Raw genomic sequence first — 24,271 nt, forward strand, 5'->3', positions numbered from 1 at the left:
CAGGACATTAACACATTACAATAAGGTTACCAAATTTGTATGCATTTTCCATGTGTTACTACACTGTAACAATGTGCGCTGAGAGTCGGGAAGCAAGTTCAGTGAGTGAGTGTTTTAATAAATAAACGCAACATAAAACAAGAAACACGAACAACGCACAGACTTAACACTGGAATAGAAACAATGACGCCTGGGGAAGGAATCAAAGGGAGTTAGTCCAGGGGAGTCTGATGATGCGCAGGTGCGAGTAATGATGGTGACAGGTGTGCGCCATAACGAGCAGCCTGGTGACCTAGAGGCCGGAGAGGGAGCACACGTGGCATACACATTTATTTGATTATACAGTACTAAGTAGCACACAATGAAACTTGGACCCAGAAGAATCAGGAGGGGTTATGTCAAACCGTCCTTACATACTTAAAAAATGTCTGAGTCATGGAGCTCCACAAGGGCTGTGCTTAACTTCTCTAGGATATGTGGGACGCTAACGTCCCACTTGTCCAAAATCCAGAAAAAATGTAGCGCGCCAAATTCAAATATATTACTATAAAAATCTATCTTTCATGAAATCACACATGAAAGATACCAAATTAAAGCTACACATGTTGTGAATCCAGCCAACATGTCTGATTTCAAAAAGGATTTACGGGGAAAGCACACCAAACAATTATGTTAGCTCAGTACATAGTCACAGAAAAACACAGCCATTTTCCCAGCAAAATATAGTAGTAACAAAAAGCAGAAATAGAGATAAAATTAATCACTAACCTTTGAACATCTTCATCAGATGACACTCATATGACATCATGTTACAAAATACATTTATGTTTTGTTCGATAATGTGCATATTTATATCCCCAAATCTCGGTTTACATTGGCGCCATGTTCAGAAATGCCTCCAAAATATCCGGAGTAATTACAGAGAGCCACGTCAAATAACAGAAATACTCATCATAAACTTTGATGAAAGATACATGTTTTACATATAATTAAAGATACACTTGTTCTTAATGCAATCGCTGTGTCAGATTTTAAAAAAACTTTACGTAAAAAGCACACCATGCAATATCTGAGACGGCGCTCAGATTTAACAACATTTCTCCGCCATGTTGGAGTCAACAGAAATACGAAATTACATCATAAATATTCCCTTACCTTTGATTATCTTCATCAGAATGCAGTGCCAGGAATCCTAGTTCCACAATAAATCATTGTTTTGTTCGATAATGTCCATTACTTATGTACAATTAGCTAATTTTGCTAGCATGTGTAGTACACATGTCCAAACGCTCGCGCAGATGCAGGCAAACGTCGGACGAAAACTTCAAAAAGTTATATTACAAGTTGAATAAACTTGTCAAACTTAGTAGAGAATCAATCTTCAGGATGTTGTTATCATATATATCCAATAACGTTCCACCCGGAGCATTCTTTTCAGTCTCTATAAGTAATGGAACGCATGACGATATCATGAGGAAAGTGCGTGACCAAGAACTGGCACTCTGCCAGACCACTGACTCAAACACTTCCCATCCGGTCCCACAACACAGCATAAGCTTCATTCCACGTTCTACTGACTGTTGACATCTAGTGGAAGGCATAGGAAGTGCAAACAGATCCATATATTACAGGGAATTGAATAGGCGATGACTTTAACATCGACCACTCTCAGAATTCTCACTTCCTGTTTGGATTTTTTCTCAGGTTTTTGCCTGCCATATGAGTTCTGTTATACTCACAGACATCATTAAAACAGTTTTAGAAACTTCAGAGTGTTTTCTATCCAATACTAATAATAATATGCATGTATTAGCATCTGGGACAGAGTAGGAGGCAGTTCACTATGGGCACGCAATTCATCCAAAAGTGAAAATGCTGCCCCCTATATCAAAGAAGTTAAACAGGCAGCCCAATTCTGATATTTCTTCCACTAATTGGTCTAGTTGAGCAAGCTTCCGAGCCAACCCCATGGTAACACACCTACTATAGCTAATCAAGGTGCTAGTGAGCAGCTAATTAGTAGAATCTGGTATGCTAGGTTGGAATGAAAGTGTCCAGGTTGGAATGAAAGCCTCCAGGAGGGTATAGTAGCTTAGCAGTAGGGTTTCCCAAACTCTGACTTGGGGCCCTCTCTGGGTGCATGTTTTGTGTTTTGCCCTAGCACTACATAGCGGATTCATATAACCAATTCATCATCAAGCTTTGATGATTTGAATCAGCTGTGTAATGCCAGAGCAAAAACCAAAACATGCATCCACAGGACCTTGAGGTCATTAAAGACCATAAAAAATGTCACAGACGGGCAACATCTTATGAGTCCCAACCTAACTGCTATTTAGTCACTTTTTTGGTGTTTATATTTACTTTTTTTGTACAGCAAGTTCATACTATTATCACATTGACCGTCGACAGTTACTAACCTCAATTTGACTTCAAATCCAAATTCAACTTTGATGCAGCTGTTCCCTTGTTCATACCGGACCCCTTTTCTTTGTTTCACGGGCTACCAAAGCGCCGCAGGTGTAAACGCGGTAGATGTGCCGGCATTCTGGTGAGGTTGAGACGAAGAGAAAACCGTCCGGCACCCCCCTCAGTCCTATTGGCAAATGTCCAGTAACTGGATGATCTTTGTTCGAGAGTCTCCTATCAGAGACTTGAAAAGCTGCAATATTCTATGCCTTGCAGAGACGTAGCTGGATGACTCTATGTACGTAGAACTCTGTGGTTTCTCGATGCAGCAGCTCGATTGGTTGAAGGCAACCTCAGGCAAGTCCAAAGGGGGAGCGGTGTGCCTCTATGAATATAACTTTAATCTGCTGTCAACATCAGGATTTGATTTGAGAGCACTAGTTAGCTCCAAAAAGTGGTTATAGCTTTGACTGCATGCTGACGGTGAATTCAGAGCCATTCAGTGGCTACCTACACTACAAACATAATTTTACCAGGTTCCCGTGAAGCAATTGTATTGATAGGCCACCACAACATACCAAGAATGTCCTGATTAACAAGGGGTAGTGTATGTTAAATTTCATTTTGTATTTAGGAACACAGTTTGAGATCATTGAGAGGGGATTTTACCAGTGGTTGACTGGGCTTCCCCGGAAAATGTTGTCCGAGGTTGCAAGGGTGGCAGGAATTAGAGAAGGGTCAATTACACTTCACACTTCCCTCTCCCACCTGAACAAGAGGGGAAATAACTATGTGAGAATGCTGTTCATAACTAGAACCCAGCTTTCAATACCATAGTCCCCTCCAAGCTCATCACCAAACCGGGACCCTGGGACTGGACACCTTCCTCAACTGAATACAACTGAATACTGGACATCCTGACGGGCAGGTCCCAGGTTGTGAGGGTAGGTAAATACCACCACAATGCTGATCTTCAACATAGGGGCCCCTCAAGGGTGTGTGTTTAGTCCCCTCATGTACTTCCTGTTCACCTATGACTGCGTGGCCAAGCATGACTCCAACACCATCATCAAGTTTGCTGATGACACAACGGTGATGGGCCTGATCTCCAACAGCGATGAGACAGCCTACAGGGAGGATGTCAGAGACTTCGCAGTGTGGTGCCAGGACAACTATCTCTCCCTCAATGTCACAAAGACTTAGGAGCTGATCGTAGACTACAGGAGAAAGAGAGGGGAGCACACCCCCATCATCATAGTCAGGGCTGTAGTGGAGTGGGTCGAGAGCTTCAAGTTCCTTGGCATCAAAATCACTAAGGACTTAACATGCTCCACACACACACCCGCACAGTCATGAAGAGGGCACGACTAGGGCTGTGGTGGTCATGATATTTTGTCAGCAGGTTATTGCCATGCATACATGCATACAAGCAGCTGATGCACGCTTTGGAACATTTACATCTTCTACGTCTAATAAATCTATTTAATATACACCATCACAATGAATCCATTATTTATTTTAGTTAGGTCTAAAGAAGCATTATGATATGAAGAAAATGTATTTCGGAAGAACAGAATATGAGTTGGCCTATTGTATGTTATCTGACTTTGCTCTATGCCATAGGCTGTAGGCTTGTTCATTTAGTTGACAATTTTTGCTTATAAGTCACGTGCCATTATTTTATATTATATGATTTTATAGTAAGAAGAATATAATTGAATAGCTGAATAATATATAGGATATTTTTCTAATTCCGGAGCGAGTGTGCATATGAAGTCGCAATGTTGAGTTTAAAAGTGATTATTTGCAACAGGTCCTATGAGCTATATTTAAAGTTATTTGGCAAGTTCTGAGTGATAGAAACCTTAGAACATATATGGGCTGCCTGATGCGACTATAGGCTATTGATGTTTTAAGAAAGTCGCAAAAAAGCTTGCCTCAGGCTGCATGCTGTTCTCTCATCAAGCGATAATATTTTCAGCGATTAGACTATTCTAAATTTAATATATAAAATTAGTTTAGATTTAGAATGGCCCATTATCAAATGGGTAGGAACTGGGGCAGGGGGAAAAAGATGGCATCTGTATGCATTCGAATGGCGAATGGAGGCCGCACGCTTTCCCGCCGGTCCCTTCTTTCATTGAAGCCTGGTAGGCTACTTCGGTTTAATAGCGGAGCTGTGCCTAATATGAGCAGCTGAGAAATAAATATAATACTTATTTCACTCCACTCATCAACCACTGTTTGAGAAGCATGCTTTCGCTGTGCGACAGGTGATATTCAGCCCAAACTCAGTATGTCATGGGCTTTCCAAACCTGTTTCTGCAGCTACCCAGTTCTTAATTTGGGAAACCAAGTGAAATCTGTTCAGGAACATCGATAGTAACATGTTTTCGTAACCAAACATATTTCACTAAACTGTTGACAGCCCCTCTGCACGCTCAAGAAATTAATAAAGAAGAGAGAGGAGATGGAAACGCATGGTGGTGAGATATTCTGTACCACCCAATTAATTATAAAAATATAATACATTTCCTATTACTAGGTTATTCAAAATCAAATACAAATTCACTATAATTGTAGGCTATCTGTAAGCCGCCCTGCACAATCAATGAACCAACTGCATCGCCTAGGTCTTTACAATATCTAACTCCTGGGTAGACATTTTGGTGCATAGCATAAGGTAACTATTCCATCAAGTATGCATAATAATATAGTCCACACTCAAAGGCGATTACTTGAATTTGTTTAATTTTGGAGTATAGGCTTGACCAATTAACTTCTTATGGCTGCAGCCCGAGGCCGCCCACAATATGACAACAGCCAGCTCAAGTGCAGGGCGCGAAATTCAAAATATATATTTTTAAAATATTTAACTTTCACACATTAACAAGTCCAATACAGCAAATGAAAGGTACACATCTTGTGAATCCAGCCAACATGTCCGATTTTTAAAATGTTTTACAGCGAAAACAGCACGTATATTTATGTTAACTCACCACCAAATACAAAAAAGGACAGACATTTTTCACAGCACAGGTAGCATGCACAAAGCCAACCTAACTAACCAAGAACCAACCAAACTAACCAAGAAACAACTTCATCAGATGACAGTCTTATAACATGTTATACAATAAATCTATGTTTTGTTCGAAAAATGTGCATATTTCAGGTATAAATCATAGTTTACATTGCAGCTACAATCAGAAATTGCACCGAAAGCAGCCAGAATAATTACAGACACCAACGTCAAATACCTAATTACTCATCATAAAACATTTCTGAAAAATAGATAGTGTACAGCAAATGAAAGACAGGCATCTTGTGATTCCAGCCAATATTTCCGATTTATTAAGTGTTTTACAGCGAAAACACAATATAGCGTTATATTAGCTTACCACAATAGCCAGAAACACAAGCCATTTCCCAGCAGTAAAAGTTAGCGATCGTAACAAACCAGTAAAAGATATATAATTTTTGACTAACCTTGATATTCTTCATCAGATGACAGTCCTATAACATCAGGTTATACATACACTTATGTTTTGTTCGAAAATGTGCATATTTAGAGCTGAAATCAGTGGTTATACATTGTGCTATCGTAGCTACTTTTTCCACAACGTCCGGATATTTTTCTGACACTTTTTCTGACACACATATTCTGACCAAATAGCTATTCATAAACATAACTAAAAAATACATGTTGTATAGGAAATGATAGATCCATTAGTTCTTTTTTTTATTTTTTTATTTTATCCCTTTTTCTCCCCAATTTTCGTGGTATCCAATCGCTAGTAATTACTATCTTGTCTCATCGCTACAACTCCCGTACGGGCTCGGGAGAGACGAAGGTCGAAAGCCATGCGTCCTCCGAAGCACAACCCAACCAAGCCGCACTGCTTCTTAACACAGCGCGCCTCCAACCCGGAAGCCAGCCGCACCAATGTGTCGGAGGAAACACCGTGTACCTGGCCCCCTTGGTTAGCGCGCACTGCGCCCGGCCCGCCACAGGAGTCGCTGGAGCGCGATGAGACAAGGATATCCCTACCGGCCAAACCCTCCCTAACCCGGACGACGCTATGCCAATTGTGCATCGCCCCACGGACCTCCCGGTCGCGGCCGGCTGCGACAGAGCCTGGGCGCGAACCCAGAGACTCTGGTGGCGCAGTTAGCACTGCGATGCAGTGCCCTAGACCACTGCGCCACCCGGGAGGCCCAGATCCATTAGTTCTTAATGAAATCGCAGTGTTAGAATTCTAAAAAATAACTTCATTACGACATCCAGCTTCGGTATAGCTAGAGTACCCAAAAGTTGGGCGCCGACGACTAGTTCACATGTACGACAGATATATGAAATAGCATCATAAAATGTTTCCTACTTTTGCTGATCTTCCATCAGAATGTTGTACAAGGTGTCCTTTGTCAAGAACAATCGTTGTTTGGATTTAGAACGGCCACTTTCCCTCTCAATTTAGCAAGCACACTAGCCAAGTGGCGCGAATCTCTCCATCGTCAACAAAGTCAGAGAACGGAACACGGCAAAACTCCCGAAAAAATTTCAATAATCTGATTAAACTATATTGAAAAAACATACTTTACGATGATATGGTCACATGTATCAAATAAAATCAAAGCCGGAGATAGTAGTCGCCTATAACGGCAGCTAAACAGAAGGCAAATCCAGGTACCTCCTCGCGCTCTCCAGAAAACAGGAAATGGGGGACACGTCATACAAAGAGCTTGTATTCCACTTCAGACCAAGATAAACACTCAATTTCTTCTCTCACCGCCTCTTGACATCCAGGGGAAGGTCTATGAAGTGCATGTATACTAATACGTATCATGCCCATTTATAGGCAGGAAGTAGAACAGAGCCTCGATTTCAGACTTTCCACTTCCTGGTCAGGAAGTTTGTGCCAAATGAGTTCTGTTTGACTCACAGATATAATTCAAACGGTTTTAGAAACTAGAGAGTGTTTTCTATCCAATAGTAATAATAATATGCATATTGTACGAGCAAGAATTGAGTACGAGGCCGTTTGAAATGGGCACCTTTTATCTGGCTACTCAATACTGCCCCTGCAGCCCAAACAGGTTAACATCTTAAATCAGTTTTATGCTTTTCTGCCCTGCGTAATATGCGTTAGGCTATGCATTGTATAAGGCACAATCATGATTTCACCTCATTTTTTTCCCCGGGCTTGGGCTCATAGGCCTATGCATATGCATAAGCTCTAATATATGTATGGGTGTTTTGAATTCATCATTATCTTAGAAAATGCTGTCCATTTTATTGTGTTAGGCTTTGAAACAACATCCTCAATGACCGTGTTTTACACTTAGAAGTTCAACAGCAGGTTGAAACTTTCTTCAAATTGATCATCACAGTGAGGTGATTTTTAAAAGCAGGATACTGTTTTGATGATGTGTTTGATATGATTTTCATTTGCATTTACTTTTATGTCAGAGCGGTTAGAGGGACAGTAGAGCCCTGAGTACCAGGCTATTAGAACCTTATGGTCGTAAGCAAGTTGGGCACCACCAAAGCGTGTCCAGAGTGCATAAGAGGAGATTACCATGACTCAACGGTCACGCGAAAATTTAAGGTGGTCATGACTGCCAGTGTGGCGGTAATACGGTCACCGCAACAGCCCTATGCACGACAGCACTTCTTCCCCCTCAGTAAACTGAAAATATTTGGCCCTCGGATCCTCAAAAGGTTATACAGCTGCACCATCGAGAGCATCTTGACTGGCTACATCACCACATGGTATGGCAAATGCACCTCCCTCGAATGGCATAGTGCTACAGAGGGTGGTGCGGACAGCCCAGTACTGCACTGGGGCCGAGCTCCTTGCCATCCAGGACCTCTATATCAGGCGGTGTCAGAGGAAGGCCTGAAAAATTGCCAAAGACAACACTGTTCTTTATTTTACTGCTATTATTATCAAACCTGATGCCTAGTCACTTTAACCTGCATACATGTACAAATCTATGTCAATTACTTCATACCCCTGCACATTGATCTGTTACTGGTACTCCCTGTATATGTGACTCACCACCTAGATTCGGTCTTATGTAGCAAAATGTGAAATTGTGTTTTTTTACAGTGGATACAAGTAGAGACTCATAGCTACAAAATGGTATATCATACACTCCATTTGAGGATCAATGGGAAAGTAATTCTGCCTTGAAAGTTGATCACTTTTGAGAATATCGCCTTTGAAAGTTTTGGTATATAGCGAAGCGCTATTCTTCGTCTCTTGTTATGCTATTTTTACTTCAGCTCACTGTATGTATGGAGCTAAATATATTTGTGTATATTCCTTATAACCGCGGATATGCAAGGTAACGTTACTCATTTCAGAACCTTGGTGTTATATTCAAATTGTGCTTATGTAGCTAGCTACATTCTTCAATTAGCTCTTGCGACATACGCCTAGTTTCCTGAATCGGGTCACATATAGCTCCATTGTTGTGTTTTTTTTTTTCCTCCTGTGATAACATATATATATTTATTTTTTACTCTGCATAGTTTGCTCAGGGCTCGTAAACACACGTTTCACGGTTTAGTGTAACAGTGGCGATTTTAGCATGTACATTTTTTGGGGCAAACGCAACCAATTTTTTAGGTGCATGCTTGCAAAGCCACTACACAACAACACAACACTAAACAATACATGAATTGCACTATAACGGTGGCAGACGGTGCCCACAAACTGTTAGGGCCTACATAAAGCTGTCCCTACTGCGGAGCTTTCTTTTCAGCACCATTTAGTGAATCCTTACCACTGCTACACCTGGCTATCAGCGGAGCCTCGTCTGGCAGCGAAACAGTTCATTCAGCCCCATTTACTGCCTTTTTCAAATGCATAGCTGATATGGCTGACTTGCTTAAAGAAATATGGTTTCTACTGACTCCTTGTGAATTTGTGTAACTCGATTAGCCCCGCGTTCATAACGAATGCTGACATAAGTTTAGACTTTTAAACTACACACAGACATTATTACATTTCTATTCAGTAAATTCATAATGTTTCTTCTTATATCATTAACACTTATCTCTAAGTATAAGCAAGTGCAAGCAAACGATCTGCGACGAGGTACGCCTTCGTTCAGCACTTTCAAAATGGACATCGACAGAAATTCAGAAGTTAGTTCAGATAAATTCAGATGTTGAGGCCTTAACTTTACCCTTCTTTAAGTCACCACAGAGAGAGAGAGAGAGAGAGAGAGAGAGAGAGAGAGACGAGAGACGAGAGAGACAAGAGAGACGCTGTTAGCCTACCATTTTATGTATTTTATTAGAGAGAATGCCAAGAGTGTGCAATGCTGTCATCAAGGCAAAGGGTGGCTACTTTAAATAGCCCTGAAACAAAACTCAAACAAGAAGCAGGTGCAACCAATAAGACATAACAAACAGAAAATGAAAAGGGGATCGGTGGCAGCTAGTAGACGGGCGACGACGACCGCCGAGCGCCGCCCGAACAGGCAGAGGAGCCACCTTCGGTGGAAGTCGTGACAAGGTGTGACTAATAGAAATTGAATAATGTGTCCCTGAAAAAAGGGGTGTGTCAAAATCTAAAAAAGCAGTCAGTATCTGGTGTGGCAACCAGCTGCATTACGTACTGCAGTGCATCTCCTCCTCATGGACTGCACCAGATTTGCCAGTTCTTGCTGTGAGATGTTACCCCACTCTTCCACCAAGGCATCCCCCGACATGTATAGCGAACAAAAATCAATGCATGGGCACCTCGGCCCTCAAAACAAACGTCCATTTGGAGAGCATAAGCTGGGTATTTTTGAGGCATTCAATCAGAGCATAAATCTTTGTTTAACCTTTCTAGGACACACGTTCTGCTAGCGGAACCCCCCCCCCCCCCCCACAACATTCCGCTGAAAAGGCAGCGCGGGAAATTCAAAAATATTTTTGGGAAATATGTAACTTTCACACATTAACAAGTCCAATACAGCAAATGAAAGATAAACATCTTGTTATTCTACCCATCGTGTCCGATTAAAAAAATGCAAGGCAACATCATGAGGAATGCGCATGACCAGGAACTGGCAATCTGCCAGACCACTGACTCATTCCCCTCTCATCCAGCCCCACAACACAGTATAAACTTCATTCAACGTTCTATAGACTGTTGACATCTAGTGGAAGGCGTAGGAAGTGCAAACAAATCCATATCTTCCTGGGATTTGAATAGGCGATGAGTTGAACATCAACCAGCCTCAGAATTTCCACTTCCTGTTTGGAAGTTTGCCTGCCATATGAGTTCTGTTATACTCACACATAATTCAAACAGTTTTAGAAACTTCAGAGTGTTTTATATCCAATAGTAATAATAATATGCATATATTAGCATCTGGGACAGAGTAGGAGGCAGTTCAATTTGGGCACGCTATTCATCCAAAGTGAAAATGCTGCCCCCTATCCCTAGAAAGTTAACAGCGTTATCTGACAAATGTATAGATGGGGGTTTCTGTGCCCCACACATTGTTTCCATCATATCAATTGTGGACGGTAATATCATAGCGTAGCAGGCCAAGCCATTCACCGTGGGAATGATTCAAGTGAGACGGTCATGTGAGGACTTTTCCCATGATCTAAGAGTGCACTCTGGATGAATTTAAAATGTAAAATTTGAACAATTTAATCATTTTGAGCTACAAAGACGATACTACAATATATAAACTCAACTCTTAAAAGAAACGTCCCTTTTTCAGGACCCTGTCTTTCAAGGATAATTTGTAAAAATTCAAATAACTAAACAGATCTTCATTGTAATGGGTTTCCCATGTTTGTTCAATGAACCATAAACAATTAATGAATATGCACCTGTGGAACGGTCGTTAAGACACGGTAGGCAATTAAGGTCACAGTTATGAAAACTTAGGACACTAAAGAGACCTTTCTACTGACTCTGAAAAACACCAAAAGAAAGATGCCAGGGTCCCTGCTCATCTGCGTGAATGTGCCTTAGGCATGCTGCAGGGAGGCATGAGGACTGCAGATGTGGACAGGGCAATAAATTGCAATAAACAGCTGATCGTCCTCGCAGTGGCAGACCACGTGTAACAACATCTGCACAGGATTGGTACCTCCGAACATCACACCTGCGCGGCAGGTACAGGATGGCAACAACAACTGCCCGAGTTACACCAGGAACGCACAATCCCTCCATCAGTGCTCAGACTGTCCGCAATAGGCTGAGAGAGGCTGGACTGAGGACTTTTAGGCCTGTTGTAAGGCAGGTCCTCACCAGACATCACCGGCAACAACGTCGCCTATGGGCACAAACCCACCACGGGATTGATTTGGAGGTGGAGGGTACATCATGGTCTGGGGCGGTGTGTCACAGCATCATCGGACTGAGCTTGTTGTCATTGCAGGCAATCTCAATGCTGTGCGTTACAGGGAAGACATCCTCCTCCCTCATGTGGTACCCTTCCTGGAGGCTCATCCTGACATGATCCTCCAGCATGACAATACCACCAGCCATACTGGTCGTTCTGTGCATGATTTCCTGCAAGACAGGAATGTCAGTGTTCTGCCATGGCCAGCGAAGAGCCCGGATCTCCATCCCATTGAGCACGTCTGGAACCTGCTGGATCGGAGGGTGAGGGCTAGGGCCATTCCCCCCCAGAAATGTTTGGGAAGTAGCAGGTGCCTCGGTGGAAGAGTGGGGTAACATCTCACAGCAAGAACTGGCAAATCTGGTGCAGTCCATGAGGAGGAGATGCACTGTAGTACTTAATGCAGCTGGTGGCCAAACCGGATACTGACTGTAACTTTTGATTTTGCTCCCCACCCCCCTTTGTTCAGGGACACATTATTCAATTTCTGTTAGTCACATGTCTGTGGATCTTGTTATGTTCATACACATATTTACACATGTTAAGTTTGCTGAAAATAAACGCAGTTGACAGTGAGAGGACATTTCTTTTTTTGTTGAGTTTGTCTTTCAAAGGGGTTTGGTCAAATGTGGATGGAAGCCTTTGGTTGGTCCTTGTGTTCAATTGACCAATGAAGTGATCTTAATCGTCTCTTAATTTTTATAATCTATGGCAAAGATACTTTTAGGTTTCCACTTTCGTCTGTGTCTTTGTAGTTACTGGCTACCTAGGACTTGGAATAACACTGGGGGGAAGGGTCATTCAAAACTCTGATGGAGTTGTGTCGTGGTAATTTCCTGTATTACTAAATGATGAGAGTTTACACACCACACACAAGTCAGAGTTATATTTTACATTCCATCTTTAATTATATGAGCTTCACCATAGCCCTTTGACTCTCAGATCAATTCAGTGTCTATAAATGAATTCTCTGAGAGTGCTTACAAAATAATTCTTAGTATCTTTTATAGCCAAGATACACCCCTCTCAACTCACATGATGAACCACAGATCTTAGAATATTCACAAAGGGCCTTTTACTTGAAAGAGGAGTATCCCATAGCCAGATAGCATTAGCTATAAATTATCGTTCAGTTTGGTCTCTTAGACGAGGTTCTACTTCTCGTTCTTGGTACTTCCTATTACCAAAACATTACCTCATCCAATGGCATATATCACTAGTCAATTCTAGATCCTCCCATCTCAAATACACCCCCTCTTCTCCCCACTCCTGGAGAAGCTCACTAAGGAGAGTGAACCTCTAGGTCATATTCTATGAAAGATAAGTTCAACATCAGAGGGGTGGTATAATGTTTCCAGACACTGCCATACTCCTCCCCCCCAATGGGAAAATGAGGGAGTGACAGGAGTACAGACATAGTGGAGCCCTTCACATGGTTTCACAGATATATTCACCTATGAAAGACAATGTTCAAACCTGACTTCACCCTTTCTGATATTCTGCATATTACCAGATCTGTAAAAGACAAGCCTGACCTCTCCCCTCTCTGGGCCCCAAGTGACTTTTCCCTAGAGGAGAAAGGAAAATGCAACTGCCAACAGTATAGTCCAAAAGAAGACATTCTAATGACAGTATTTATCTATGTTACCTAACTAATTCTGATTCAGCTACGACAGTTGTCATGTCAACACATCTGTCAGTGCTGCTGCGAACTGCAAGAGAAGAGACATGTCAGAAGTTGTATAAAATATTTTTGACATCAATGCAGTCAATATATACAGTGTATATTATGAGATTTACCCAGATCCCCCCATCCAGTTTCAACTGAAATTGTCCATCTAGCTTGATAGAACAGTGCTGACAATTCCATTTTAGCTAGTTATATTAATTATTCAGACAGCATTTTGTCTATATTGATGATGTTTTAAAGAAAAAAAAAGTTGGATAAACACATTTGTGAAATGTGTGATGTATGACAAGATTGAGTGCAATTTCAATGTTATTTGAGTTGCTTTGTGTATTAGCAAGCTTTCTTGAAATGCTCTCACTGCACAACTGCTCACTGCATCCAAGATGATTGACATAAGCGTATTACTAAGCCCATTAGCTCCCCACCCACTCAGCCTGTCTGTTCAACCTCACTAAAAGTAGATTTTCTGAAATTCTGAGTATGTTTTTTGAGGAAGAATTATTATTGGGGATGTTTGGTTACTCAAATCTATTTTAGATGAGAATCAGGATGACTGTGCGGGACTTTAAAATAGTCCATTAGATACTCTGTGTAACTTCACAAAATCAATTATTAGGTAAAAGTACACATCAGCTTTAAAGTGAAACTGACAGCATTTTAACAACATGAAATCTTATTCAAATCTGTTCATATACAGTGTGTTTGGGAAAAGATTCCGACCCCTTGACTTTTTCCACATTTTGTTACGTTACAGCCTTATTCTAAAATGGATCAAATAAAACATCATCAATCTACAAACAATACCCCATAATGACAAAGCGAAAACAGGTTTTTAGAAATTTTCGCTAATTTTACATAAATATTCAGACCCTTTGTTTTGAAACTCAAAATTGAGCTAATGTTGTGGTGACCGTATTACCTCCACACTGGCGGCCATGAGTCAGGAAGGCAGTCAAATTCCACGTGACCGCTTAGTCATGATAATTAGGCTTCTCCAAGCTCTGATGCTGCTGATGGTCATTATTAGCCTACCAAACTTGATAACTGCCTGGTACTCAGCCCTATATTGTTCCTCTAATCACTCTGACATCAATGCAAATGTAATCGAAAATCTAATCAAACACTTCATGAGAGCCCATGAGCAACTTTTAAAGGACAAACTACTGTAGGTTAGTGCTTTTGTTGTTTGTTAGGCCTACTCATCTTGTTTGCTGAATAAAAGTAAATGTGGACAGTTGTTCCAATATCTTCAATATGCACCTTGGAATTGGATAAGGACATGCACAGTTGGGTTTCCTATGCATCTGTCTTCAGTGGTAGCTTATGAGAAAGACCCGATCAAGTGATGGAGAGCGGTGTGAGTGAGATGAAAGGTGCTTCGGAGCGGGCTGCAAAAGCCATGGATTCTTTTAGGGTGCATTATGGCCACACAAAATGGATGCTGCCGGGAAATGCCTTTCAAGCTACTTTTTTCAAATCATCATTAGAGTTGCATCATGCAGCCTTAAAATGTATTAAAAATCTAAACATAGACCCCAACGTATGTAAAACAACTAAAGTTACATTAATAACTCTAAAAGATATATGCTTATTTTAGAGTTATTAATGTAACTTTAGTTGTTCTACTACTAACCCTAACCCGAAGCATATAGGAGTACCTATTTCTTTGTTAACTGCTCAACACAGAATAGCCGCATGTGCGCACTCCCTCAAATCGTTTGGAGAAAATATCCTGATGATTTTGAAAGACACTCACCTGTCTATAAAAGGTCCCACAGTTGACAGTGCGTGTCAGAGAAAAAAACAAGCCATGAGGTCGAAGGAATTGTCCGTAGAGCTCCAAGACAGGATCGTGTCGAGGTACAGATCAGGGGAAGGGTACCAAAACATTTCTGCAGCATTGAAGGTCCCCAAGAACACAGAGGCCTCCATCATTCATGAATGGAAGAAGTTCGGAACCACCAAGACTCTTCCTAGAGCTGGCCGCATGGCCAAACTCCGCAGTAGGGGAAATGGGCCTTGGTCAGGGAGGTGACCAAGAACCCAATGGTCACTCTGGCAGAGCTCCAGAGTTCCTCTGTGGAGACGGGAGAATCTTGTTGAAGGACAACCATCTCTGCAGCACTCCACCAAACAGGCCTTTATGGTAGAGTGGTGTAGTGGAAATTCCACACAGGGACACTCAAAGTCAATCTTAATTGAATCGTTCTTTAAAATCAGCACGCTGCAGAGGTTCCAACCAATTCAATGCATCAAGTACACATGTCGATCAGGAGCTCCACCGGGACAGTCCAGTTAGTTCTCTTATATACTGTGGCATACAGCAGGTCAGCCACTAGGGGGAGACTCGTCGAGGCCTGGTGACAGACGGAGTATACATCACGAGGCGATGGCTCCATCTGCTGGACGTTCCAGGTCCCGACGGGCTCTCCGCCCAGGACTAATTGGGGCTGATTGGGGAGTTTGTGAGTAATCAAGGGCTGATTGCTCACCAGCTGTACAAGCCCCATAAAGCTGCCAGAAGGGCAGCACACAGGAGAGGACTGGGGGAAGTAAGGTGACTTCCTTGTAGTTGGAGACGGTGCCCGACAGGATACAGCAAGACCCGGAGCCCAGAAGACGGTATCCCAGAGAGGGTCTCATGGGGGAGACCTATCCTTTTCTGTTGATTTATTATTTAATAAACACCTGCGAAACCCAGATAATCATACTCTGTCCGTGTCTGATCTGTGTAAACGTCTTGACCAAACCCACTGGTCTGCCACAATACAGACTATAAGTTATATTTATATGATATAGCTTATTCATCATTCATAATGAATTAATCATTAACATTTGCTTCATTCATGTGACCGACCAATACTGGGTCATGCATGTGACAGACCAATACCTCACGAGGCTTCTTCTCCCAAACACACACATTTATCTCCCTTAATACTCCATGTGTATCTTCAACAATTCTCTTGTCCTTACTTGCTATGCACCATATGTATCTTCAACCGTTCTCTTGCCGCTACAGTAATCTCCCTTATATACTCCATGTGCATTTTCAATGATTCTCTTGTCGTTAGTTACTATGAACCAAATGTATCGTTCTATATAAATATAGAATAGCACCTCGTGCTATTATCTCCGTAATCTCCCTTATTACCCCATGTGCATCTTCAATGATTCTCTGTCATTACTTCCTATGCACCATATGTATCTTTCTATACATATAGAATAACACCTTGTGCTATTATCACACTGCAGACTCTGTAATCTCCCGTATTACCCCATCTGCATCTTGGCACCATATGTAAATGTGATATTTCAGTAAAAAACTGTTTTTGTTTTTTCATTATGCAGTATTGTGTGAAGATTGATGAGGGAAAAAAACGATTTAATCCATTTTAGAATAAGGCTCTAATGTAACAATGTGGAAAGGGTTCTGAATACTTTCCGAATGCACTGTACACCCCCATTTTTTAAAACATTTTCTGACAAGCGAGCACTTAGATATGGCCATTTTCAAGTTTTCGTAAATTCTTAGAATGGTTTGGAATTAGGTATACTAAAGCCTTTGTGAAAATGTCATAGCAATGTTGAGTGTGAAAGCTGCCGTGCGTTTGGACAATTATTAAATACAACCTAATAAAAACATGTCTCCTCCAGGAGCAGAGTCTACCAAACCAGTGTGCCATAGCCAATCAGAGCTACAGTCTGCCTTTATGCAAACATCTATTTGCACACAGGCATGCCATCATTCACTTTGCACTGGACTGTGTGTTTACAAGCAGTTGCAACAGCGACTTTAGATCATTAGAACGCATTTGTCAAAAGCCACAAAGTACACCTGAATAGATTTCTGCAAATATGTGACCGACGGGCTTAAATCGGTCTTATGTAGCAAAGTTTGAAAGGATATTTTTTTACATTGGATAAAAGTAGAGACTCACAGCTACAAAATGGTATATCATACACTACAGTGGAGGAGCTATGGGGAAGTAATTTTGCTTTGAAAGTTGATAAACTTGTAAACTCACGTTTGAGAAAATGGCCTTTGAATATTTTGGTACTACTATTGGAGAGCCCTTCTGTGTCTACACCGATTAGGCATCGTTCACACCCTCTTAAACTTTAGCCCCACCCATCTCTTTAAGGGTTAATCTGAGCATTCTGTACTAAATTGCTAGCTACTTCCAGACACATAATGAGAGAACACCTCTCTCTGACCATTTTACTCGCCTTAACAGAGCTGGTTAGGCTGTTTTCATGTTATCCAGAGTGTTGGTGACTGTAACTGTGCTGCTGGCAACAATTGAATTGCACATTTTTCCGACATTTAACGACCATATTCAATAGGTGATAAGCGTTCATAAATTCATCAGTTAATCTGCGCTCTGGCACACTTAGACGAGAGTCTTTGTTAAGACATGTAGCTAGCTAGCTAAACAATGTACCATAATTCCAACTCATGACGTTTCTACCCTGCATGAATCTGCAGGTAGCTAACCAACCAGGTTCTATGGCTATAACTAGTCAAGCAAATGTGTCTGAGATACGAAGAATAAGATCATACACATAACATTAGCTAGCGAGCCAGCCAGCTAACGTTAGCTAGCTAACAGTATACTTTAGGTTGACATTAGGTTTATGCAGTTTTATTACGTGATAATTTTTTTTTGAAGGCATCGTTAGACAGGATTACCTACACATACTGACCATCTCAAATAGACAGAAGCGTGCTATATGGCAGACCAATCCATACTCATCTCTCGGCATGTCCAGCCCATTCATTATCTTAGCCAATCATGGCTAGCGGGTAGGTTGCTCACTTTTTCTCTGGCTTAACCAACTAGGCTCGTAATTTAACAATTGTATTTGTATTTACAGATGGCATACACATTTGTTATTAAGGCACATGAAAGTTCACATATTCCAGTAGCCAAACGACTCTCCTGTGAAGTAGTGACCCGCGACATCAGCCAGAGAAAGATGAGCTAGCATCTAATGAAGGAACATTAGATAAGCCCTCTAAATCTTGTTCAGCTAGTTGACCATCAAAATTGCACTGATAAACGATGAGGAATTGTAGCATACTCATCCTTTTGCAGCTTGCCTGCCAACAATGCATACTTGTCCCAACCAAGCACCCAAAACTAACTGGTTAAAGTTGGCTAGCTTGCGAGCTAGCTACTTCCAGACAAAAATGAGAGAACACCTTACTCTGACCCTTTTACTTACCCTTGCAGAGCTGGTTAGGCTGTTTACATGTTATCTAGAGTGTTCATGACTAACTTACTTTATTTTCTTACATTTACGGACACCGTTCATATTCAGTGGATGTTACTCGTTCATAAATTAATCAGTTATTCTGCACTCTGGTACACTCAGACAAGAGTGCTCTGAAACCAGAGTGAATTTACTAACACAAGAGATATGCTAACTGCATAACAGTTGTTCAAGTTCTTGCTAGATAACGAAATGACACCTGCATCTCAAGCTGTGTATAGCCACCAAAAAATTATATGAGGGGAAAAGTTAGTCACTCACCCACTCCTCCAAGGACATGACATCCTAGCAGCTAGCTAGCTATCCAGATAACATTAGGCTCTGTGTTTTTAGATGGTTGCTACATAAATAGATACGCTAGCCTATTAGCCACATTATGACTGACTTGTGATCGTTGCCCTTGCTCATTTATTGTCATCTCCAGGCTTAGTTACATTTTTCCGTTTTCTCCAAAATGTTGAGCCATTGAAACTGAAACAGTGTATCCCGAATAGAGGCAAACAATGTACCAGGCCAGCTGTGATTTACAACCTGATAGCAATATTTTTTGGACAACCAAAAAATGTTATGGTGAATTAAATTAATCATGCATTGAACTGCAGCAATCTATTCTGCCAACAATGCCTTAATGTACATCATGGAATGCTGAGGCAAATATAACCTATTTTTAAAACCTCTTATAAAGTTGGTTTTGTAGCATAAACTGAGAATTGCATATTTTTGATTGATATTATGTTTGTTTCATATCCGCAAAGTAGTTAAAATGTTGTCAGTTCCACTTTAAATGTCTTGCTAGCTACAATTGTGCTAGGAAGTTACCTAGCATTACTCATTTGCTAGGGCAACCAACAATCAACCAGCAACCCTGACCAAAAATCTCTTTGCATATGACCAGCTTGAAAGCAGTGGGGCCAGAAGGTTTGGCACAACAAAGAATAAGATAGAGGAGTTGACTTAAGCACAATTAAGCCAACTCTTCTGTCTTATTCTTTGTTGTGCCAAACCTTCTGGCTCCACTGCTTTCAAGCTGGTCATATGCCAAGAGATTTTGGGCAGGGTTGCTGGTTGGTTGCCCAGGCTAGTTTCTTTGCTTTGAAATATTTGCCAGTTGCTTGCCTATTCACCTAAATCAAAACACTCATCTTGTTTTGCTCCCAAAACACATTCCTTTAATGATTTATCAAAAAGTGATTATGTTCATACCCAGGAAACACAGTCACTTTTGTTTTCCAATTAACTTTAGCAAGCCTATTTATCCCCCCAAAATGACAGATAACAAAATGCATTATATTAAAACCCAAGAATTGGTTATTGTAATCTCACATTCACACTATTTTTTAGATGCAAGTTCTTAATTACATGATTACATGCTCTTTGGCTATTACCTCTCTCTTGAGCATGTGGCAGGCTAGAAATGAACATTCTGTGATTACTGTAATCAATCATAATTGGCATCAGACATGAAGAGTCCATGTGAAGAAGCAGAAAGAAGCAAGCTATGGTTCAATCTCATACACTGTCAGCAGCCCAACTCTTACCCTATGTCTGCAACACCTTTTTGATAAAAAGTATTGGCATGAACTATATGAATAGGTCTTGGGCTGTGTGTGTGTGTGTGTGTGTGTGTGTGTGTGTGTGTGTGTGTGTGTGTGTGTGTGTGTGTGTGTGTGTGTGTGTGTGTGTGTGTGTGTGTGTGTGTGTGTGTGTGTGTGTGTATGCTATCCATCAATATTTGACCAGAAATGTGTGTGAATACATTTGCACGGATATGTTTTCATTTTCACTGTACATGGATGTGAGTCTATGCACACTTGTGTTTTTTGCCTTTTATGTGTACATACAGTGTGTGTTTGTTTGTGCCCAGTGACGTGTTAAAAAAGCTCCTCCGATTGAGTGAATGCATGAGTGGACAGCACAGAGATCTACAGATGACAGGCAGACTGGGCTGTGGTGTAGCCCTTTCCCTAATTGATCCCATTGGGCAGCCAGGCTTTAACGGGTCCAATCAAAACACAGGTTGAACACAGTCACCATGGAGTGGCCAGCTGCTCGTCTAAGCACTGTACAGCACTGTACAGCATGAGTAAAGGTTGTAGGAATAGCCTACCCATCACAAATCCTAACATTGAGCATTATGGAGATACAATGCTAGACTGGCAATAGGTCAGAACATACGGTGCATTCGGAAGGTATTCAGAACCCTTGACATTTTCCACATTTTGTTACGTTACAGCCTTATTCTAAAACGGATTAAATCGTTTTTTCCCTCATCAATCTACACACAATACCCCATAATTACAAAGCAAAAACAAGCTTTAGCTGGACCATTCAAGGACATTGAGACTTGTTTCGAAGCTACTCTTGTGTTGTCTTGGCTATGCGATGTGGAGCAGGTTTTCATCAAGGATCTCTACTTTGCTCCGTTCATCTTTTCCTCGATCCTGACTAGTCTCTCAGTCCCTGCCGTTGAAAAACATTCCCACAGCATGATGCTGCCACCACCATGCTTCACCGTAGGGATGGTGCTAAGTTTCCTCCAGACGTGACACTTGGCATTCAGGCCAAAGAGTTCAATCTTGGTTTCATCAGACCAGAGAACCTTGTTTGAGACCTTTAGATGCCTTTTGGCAAACTCCAAGCGAGCTGTCATGTGCCTTTTACTGAGGTGTGGCTTCCATCTGGCCACTCTACCATAAAGACCTGATTGGTGGAGTGTTGCAGAGATGGTTGTCCTTCTGGAAGTTTCTCCCATCTCCACAGAGGAACTCTGGAGCTCTGTCAGAGTAACCATCAGGTTCTTGGTCACCTCCCTGAACAAGGCCCTTCTCCCCCGATTGCTCAGTTTGTCCGGGTGGCAAATCTAGAAGGAGCCTTGGTGGTTCCAAACTTCTTACATCTAAGAATGATGAAGTAAATTGTGTTCTTGGTGACCTTAAATGCCACAGAAATGTTTTGGTACCCTTCCCCAGATCTGTGCCTCGACACGATCCTGTTTTTGCTTTTTCATTATGCGGTATTGTGTGTAGATTGATGAGGAAAACATTTAATTGAATACATTTTAAAGTAAGGCTGTAACTTAATTTTGAAAAATTCAAGAGGTCTGAATACATTCCGAATGCACTGTAACAATAACCTCACCTTGGCATTGTCAATGCTATTTCCCCTATCTAACTATGAGAAACAATTACGATATTCCTCATATTACTTCCAATATTTTAACTATGCTGCTTATTGAAATAAAAAAGTCTGTTTTCTAATCATAATATGACTGGGATTCACCTTGCCTCATTATCTTTATCAACAATGTATCCTTTAGCATCTATTATTTATACCTATATTCCACTATGTTGTGTCACTGTGCTTTACTATGTGTCTTAAATTCTTCACCATTCTTCCAAATATCATTATGCTTCATCCTGTGCTATCTATGCTACATTATCATGAGTACAGTGCCTTGCAAAAGTTTTCACCCCCTTGGCGTTTTTCCTATTTTGTTGGATTACAACCTGTAATTTAAATGGATTTCTATATGGATTTCATGTAATGGACATACACAAAATAGTCAAAATTGGTGAAATGTAAAAGAAAACTTCTTTCAAAAAATGTAAAATTATAAAAACGGAAAAGTGGTGCGTGCATATGATGCAACCCCTTTGCAATGATGCCCCTAAATAAGATCTGGTGCAACCAATTACCTTCAGAAGTCATATAATTAGTTAATTAAAGTCCACCTTTGTGCAATCTAAGTGTCACATGATCTCAGTATATATAGACCTGTTCTGAAAGGCCCCAGAGTCTGCAACACCACTAAGCAAGGGGCACCACCAAGCAACCGGCACCATGAAGATCAAGGAGCTCTCCAAACAGTTCAGGGACAAAGTTGTGGAGAAGTACAGATCAGGGTTGGGTTATAAAAATTATCAGAAACTTTGAACATCCCACAGAGCACCATTAAATCCATTATTAAAAATGGAAAGAATATGGCACCACAACAAACCTGCCAAGAGAGGGCCGCCCACCAAAACTCACGGACCAGGCAAGGAGGGCATTAATCAGACAGGCAACAAAGATAACCCTGAAGGAGCTACAAAGCTCCACAGTGGAGATTGGAGTATCTGTCCATAGGACCACTTTAAGCCGTACACTTCACAGAGCTGGGCTTGATGGAAGAGTGGCCAGAAAAAAGCCATTGCTTGAAAAGAAAAATATGCAAACACGTTTGGTGTTCACCAAAGGCATGTGGGAGACTCCCCAAACATATGGAAGGTGGTACTCTGGTCAGATGAGATTAAAATTGAGCTTTTTGGCCATCAAGGAAAACTCTATGTCTGGCACAAACCCAACACCTCTCATCACCCCGAGAACACCATCTCCACAGTGAAGCATGGTGGTGGCAGTATCATGCTGTGGGGATGTTTTTCAATGGCAGGGACTGGGAAACTGGTCAGAATTGAAGAACTGATGGAGCTAAATACAGTGAAATCATTGAGGGAAACCTGTTTCAGTCTTCTAGAGATTTGAGACTGGGACGGAGGTTCACCTTCCAGCAGGACAATGACCCTAAGCATACTGCTAAAGCAACACTCGAGTGGTTTAAGGGGAAACATTTAAATGTCTTGGAATGGCCTAGTCAAAGCCCAGACCTCAATCCAATTGAGAATCTGTGGTATGACTTAAAGATTGCTGTACACAAGCGGAACCCATCCAGCTTGAAGGAGCTGGAGCAGTTTTGCCTTGAAGAATGGGCAAAAATCCCAGTGGCTAGATGTGCTAAGCTTATAGAGACATACCCCAAGAGACTTGCAGCTGTAATTGCTGCAAAAGGTGGCTCTACAAAGTATTGATTTTGGGGGGGGTGAATAGTTATGCATGCTAAAGTTTTCAGATTTTTTGTCTTATTTCTTTTTTGTTTCACACACAAAAATATTTTGCATCTTCAAAGTGGTAGGCATGTTACGTAAATCAAATGATACAAACCCTCAAAAAATCTATTTTAATTCCAGGTTGTAAGGCAACAAAGGAAAAATACCAAGGGGCTGAGTACTTTCGCAAGTCACTGTATGTATCTAAACATTGTGCAATCATAAATATATTTTTTTCTTCTATCAAAACATATTGGGAATTCCTGGAGACACAATATAGGTATAACACTGCAATAGAGAATGTTTCAATTGCTACAGTTTAGTTTTTTTTTTGTTCACACAAAAAAACTTTAATATATTGAACTATTGAACCCAAGTATACATTTTCACAGCACAAAAAAGTGTTTAAGCTAACCAAGGAAAATGTAATACCACTCTTAATTTAGTATAGGATCCATGTTTCACTTCATCTCTATGCATATGACCAAACCAACTCTCCCTGTGATTTCAGGCCCTTTGACAACACACAAACAAAGACAGAAGGCATTTCCAGCCAGTCAGACAGCAAAAGTCAACCTCTTTTCAAGGACAGATAGGAGAGAAACAACAAACTGCAGATCCTGGCAGGCTAGAGCGACACAGCAAGGTACAGATGAATTCCGTTTCCCCTCAA

The sequence above is a fragment of the Salvelinus namaycush genome, chromosome 21 (assembly GCF_016432855.1).
Source record: "Salvelinus namaycush isolate Seneca chromosome 21, SaNama_1.0, whole genome shotgun sequence".
Lineage (NCBI taxonomy): Eukaryota > Metazoa > Chordata > Actinopteri > Salmoniformes > Salmonidae > Salvelinus > Salvelinus namaycush.